This window comes from Ambystoma mexicanum, chromosome 10, assembly GCF_040938575.1.
Source record: "Ambystoma mexicanum isolate Mex_15411 chromosome 10, UKY_AmexF1_1, whole genome shotgun sequence".
Taxonomy (NCBI): domain Eukaryota; kingdom Metazoa; phylum Chordata; class Amphibia; order Caudata; family Ambystomatidae; genus Ambystoma; species Ambystoma mexicanum.
Genome location: NC_090932.1, coordinates 216,604,848 through 216,610,847, shown reverse-complemented (window position 1 = coordinate 216,610,847; position 6,000 = coordinate 216,604,848).

Below are 6,000 nucleotides of genomic sequence, written 5' to 3'. Positions count from 1 at the left end.
CACCTTCTCCGCCCTCTTCATCAGTTGACGCTGCAGACAGGGAGAAACAAAACACAGGCATCAGGGCACTGTACAATGGACACATACACGCATGACAGTTGCACATGAGTGGCATTGGCAAACCTCAGACATGTCATCACAATCCCCAATATACATGTCATTGCAACTCGCACACATGAGCCATACCACAGCCATATTGCAACTGCCACCACCATCCATACACATACAACAGCATCAGCAGCCAAAGGGGAGCCAGACATCACATGCAACACAGGAAGTGCACCACACATGTACACACACCACCACACTTGCATGCATGTCTACACCTCTGCCAAGTGTCGCACTGTTCAGACGGGCATCCATGTCACATCTGCCAATCAGGCTTCCACATACCGCTGTCACATGCATCCATGTAGCATCACTGTTGCACCCTTGACAAATACACACACATGCACATGTACACAGTGCTCATACATGCAGGCCAAAACAACATACATGCCTGACATCACGGACATGTCTACTTACATGCACATTCATCCAAACATGTGTGCACGCACAACTGCATTTGCCATGCAAGCCCACACACACAAGCACCATCCATGTCTCACACATTACAGCCCTCGCATGTGTCAGACCCACGGCCCTGTACACCCCCACCCATACTCGACCCCATACAAACAGATGTGCAACCGGCACAATGCCGAATAATCACCACACGCACTGCTCACAATCAGGATGCATGTACACTCACCGCTCGACTCCAGACGGGTCTGCTTCTCTAGGACCTGGACGTGGAGCGCTGGGGATATGCGTTCCAGGACCCCCAACTCTTCTTCCGACAAGTGGCCCCGGCGCCCCTTGGCATCCGCTGCCTTCAAGAGGCGCCGGGCCTTGTTCAGTGTCCTGGACCTGAAGTCCTCCCAGCGCTTCCTGACATGTTGGAAGTCCCGGACTGCCACCCCCTCCGCGTTGATGGCAGTCACGATGTCAGTCCAGATCCGAGTCCGTCCTTCCTTGTCGGCGCGGGAACTTCCGAAGAGGGCATCATACTGCCCCAGGACTTGCTCCACCAGGACACCAACTTCGGTGGCACTGAAGCTGGTGCCCCTCTGCCTCTCTGGCCGGGGGTTGCCAGTGGTCACAGATGGTGTTTGCCCCGACATGACAACCCCAGAGGCAGGAGTGGGTGGGCAACTGGGTCCTGGGGCTGGGCTGTGGAGCGATGGAATTCCAGTCGGGAGTCTTCGGTTCCAGCAGGGGTGGTCACAGCAACAGCACCCCTGGCTGATGTGCAGGCAGCAAATGGCAGTGCACGTGGGCAGCAGGCAGTCAGGCAGCAGCAGATGGCAGGTGGGAGCGTGCTCGGGGCTCTGGGGGGCAGTAGTTCGGCCTTCTGGGCAGGAGCATGGTCTTCCGTGTGCTTACGCGTGGCCAGCTTGGTACGGAGTGATTTGGCACGTGAAAATCCTGCACGTCAGCATGAAAACCGAGGAAAGGCCCTTAGCGCGTAAGCGCGTCAGCAGGCATACGCGATTCTATTGGACCAAAGGCCCTCAGCGCGTAAGCGCGTCTGTGACGTGACCCGCACGGGTGTTTCCCACACAGCACGTGATGACAGAGCACACGTGGAAAGACTGCACGTCAGTGTGTCATCGCGTGTGATTGGACTAAAGTGCGCGTACACGCGATTGGCCTATGTACGTGTATATCAGGTGTGCGTGGACACTTACACACGCAAGTACGTCAGCGCACCTGTATCCCGGTGTGCGCGTGAATTTCCACACGCTATTGGACTGGGTACTGGATTTCAGGGGTGCGCGGGTCACACGCTCACCAACAACACGCGCAACGCATAAATTTGCGCGCTAAAATAATAACAAGCTCACACCCAGGATGAACATACCATTCCTAGCAGCAGTGGCCGTGGCCTACCAAAGGAGGAGGAGGAGGATAGTCAGGGCCAGAATATTCACACCCAGAACCAGCCTTTTCGGGATGCCTGATGACCAGGTGCATGGGAGGTACAGGTTCCCATCACACATCATACTGGACCTCGTGAGTGAGTGGGAGGATGACCTCACATCACCCACCCTGTGCTCCCAAGCACTCAGCCCCCTGGAGAAGGTCCTCAATGTACTGCACTTCTTAGCCACTGGATCATTTCAGCGGACAAGTGCCATTGTGGGTGGGGTACCACAGGCCACCCAGTCACGCTGCCTACACCAGGTCTTGAACATCATCACTGCACGCCCATCAGTCCGCAGGCACATATACCTGCCCAGAACACCTGCAGAAAGGCATGCTGCCGCCCTGGATTTCTACGCTGTGGCACGATTCCCCAAAAGTGCTAGGTGCCATCGACTGCACCCATGTGGCTCTACGTCCCCCCAGGGCATCTGAGCACATCTATAGGAACCGCAAGCACTGGCATTCCATCAACGTGCAGGTAGTATGTAATGCCAAGGGAATCATCACCTCAGTATATGCCAACTATCCCGGGTCAACCCACGACAGCTTCATTTACCGAATGTCCACCCTAAGCCGGGACCTAGAAGCTGGGCGGCATGGCGATACATGGCTGCTTGGTGAGTATGAATGCCACTGCACATGCATGCATGTCAGATACTGAGCAAGGTCACAACCCCACCAATGATACCAATCACCACCTCCACAGGGGACAGTGCCTACCCTCTCAGTCCCCACATGATGACGCCAATTCGGAACCCCACCACGCCACCCCAGGTAAGATACAACGCAGCCCACATTACATCCCGGGGCATAGTGGAGCGCACATTCGGAGTGCTGAAGTCACGCTTTCGCTCCCTTGACCGTTCTGGCGGGCAGCTGTTGTACGCTCCCCCAGTAGTGTGCAGGATCATAGTGGCAGCATGTGTCCTGCACAACGCTGCAACACGCCGGGGCCTGGCCGTGGACATGGTGGTGCCCCCCCATCCCCAACCACATGCACAGCCGCTGCGCATGGTAGGGGAAAGGGCACGGGGGGAGGCAGCCCGTACACAGCTAGTGGCTAATTACTTCACATAGAAATCACACCCCTGTGGAGTGCACACTGCCCTGGCACATTCCATCTGACAATCAATGATGACTCAACCTGACACTGATCCTGAATGTCTGGAGAAAGAACCGTGAAAACCATATCAGCCTGAGATTGTTCACCTGGAAGTGTCACAATGTGTGCATCCCTACCCACACAGACACCACCAATGCAGTTTGTTGAAGTTACACATTCAAGCAGCTAAAATGAACACCCACTTGCAAAATGCAACAAGAGGACAGTGCCATGTCAGCCAACCCAACCCCAGCACCGCCACACCACACACCGTGCCATGTCATGCTATTTGCAGGTAAACAAAGTAATCCACACAACATGACACTAGGGTCACAATGTACAGTGTCCCTATTAGAAACTTGCAACACCTGAAATGCTCACAGTAATGCCGGACCAACAACAAAGTTGAGCACGTACTACCATTAACATGACATCACTAATGTTAAATATTAGTAGTCTCACCACCTGGAAATGCCTGCACTCCCACCACTACCAACTGTGCAGTGTTGGCGCCATGTAGAGTTGTAGGTGCACTGCTGCCAACAGGGACCACTTCTCCAGACTAGAGGTCCCTGTGTCGACATGAGGAAGGGACCTGCAAATTGGGAGGTAGACACAGAAGATGAGTTACACATCAATGCAACATGCAGTGTACAACACAACAGCAATATGCACTAGGAATGTATACACAGTATTGACTACAGACTGCCCACACAGCTCATGGGAGTCCAACGTCAATGTGTAATTCACTGTCACTTGGGCACACCCTTTGCAAGCCCATGGAAACGGGAAGCAGGAGGGGTGTGTGTGACTCAAACCCAAGCATCGGAACCAAATACATTACAAGCCTGCATGTGCCCAGCCACAATGCAGCGTATGCCCACAGGAACCACGGAAGCCAACAAATCGTCCCAAAAAAATTGGGAATAAAATAAATAAAAATAAAAATAAAAATAAAAATAAAATCAAAAATGGCCATTGAAGGGCCCAGGGGGGTTGGGGAGGCCATCCAGGAGGTCCGAGGACAGGATGCACACCAGAACCCACCTGCGTGGATCCTGGGAAAATAAAACACCTCCATGGGCTCATGGCCCACACGGCTACCCTATTGTGGGAGTATCACTGCTGTCGCTATTATCACCCTGTGCAGCTGCATCCGGAGGTGGTTGCACTATGGGAGGCAGCCCACGCAAGGCCCTAGTCTGCTCCTCCATGGCTGCAAGCATGCGGGTGTGGTAGGTCTGGTTCTGGAGGATGAGTGTGCGGAGGTCCCCATGCAACAACTCACGGGATGCCCGGACCTCCGCCCTCGTTGCCTGCATCTCAGCTGAGAGCGTACGGGTGAGACGCTCCAGCTGCTGTTCTGTCCTTTGGTGGGTTGAAGCCTCAAGCTCAACAAGAGTCGTCCTGAGGTGAAGGAGCTCCTGCCTCAGGGCTTCCCTGTGGCCCTGGGACTCAATGGAGATGGCCTCCTGCAGAGTCGCCAGTGCCGCCCGCCTGTCCCTGTTGGACCCCAACATGTCCTCCCTGTGTGACTGGCAGATGGAGTCGGTTGCCTGCTCTAGTCGCTCCATCAGCCTTTCAGGGGGGACAATGGAAGTGGCCACCCTATCCATGGCCTGAGCCATCATCTCGGATGATGCTGCCTGTTGGGTTGCCATACCGTAAATGGATTGCTCCCATGCGGTATTGCCAGGTGGCGTACGGCCACCACGTCGGCGGGCACCACACCTGTCTGGGGCAAGGCGAACTGCGCCTTGCTGTGCCGGCACTGCCTGAGGCTGCAGGACTGCATTCCCCCTCTGATCTGCTGGCCCAGGAACAGGATCAGATGTCGCGGAGTGTGACCCTGCATCCGTAACCACCAAAGGCGTAGCTGCCAACACTGACATCCCCATTGAGGGTTCTGACCCTGGTGCAGGTGGGTGAGACAGAACAGAATCCCTCCCTGGAACACTCACCTGCGACGGCACGTAGGTCTCATCCGAATCAACACCTGAGTACAGCTCGGGGGAGGTGCAGCCAGAGACACCCCTTGAGAGCACGACCTGCAGCACTTGTGGGTTCTCACCCACCACCACACCACGTCCCTCACTGGTGGTTGGTCGGCCCTCGGACCCCTCCTGGGTCTGCACCATCTCCACAACCCCAGCAGTATCAGGTGCGTCTTCCCCTGCAAAGACATGAAAACAAAGAAATGGAAACAGGCATTAGCACCATGGCACACAATGAGGGCTGAGAAGCAAGAGAAACAGTACTTGTTTGACACATGTCCCACATGACTAAAACCCTCCCATGCATGCACCCTCACTGCGTATGAAGTGCAGGCAAATGGCACACACTGATGACACCAAGATGGAAGATGAACACATTTTCTGCATGCTGCCTGGCAGTGGCATCACACATTGCCCTGTGATTGGCAGGTGAAACACACATGCCATCACACAGATGGCTTGTACCATTGCTATTGAGTGAAGATGGAGAGGAGGGCAGCACCTATTCATTCAGTCCAGTTCCTGCATGTAATAGCTTTACTAATTCAAACAGGTCAGATTCTTCACCTGGAGCTGCCAGTTCAAAATGGTGCAATTGCACAGGGACATGTCTGAACAAATGATATCCAGGTAACAAAGTCACTCCACTTTACCATAGCCATGTCAGACATGTGACTAGAGGACTGCGACATGCCTAGTAAAAGTGGTGGAATGCAAACAATCTGACTAAATGAACAGTGAATAATCAGGCAACAATGTTGTGGCAGGGTGACACTTCAAGGGCAACTGGCGTGCAGTTGGGCTACATGTCTACTGTTGGCAGAAGGGATACTGCTATGGCCAAATGCAGCTGCGCAGGACGTATTGCATGAAGCACATGGCTGACCCATACGACTCAGGTGCACACACTCTCACCTGTCACACAAACACAAGCCC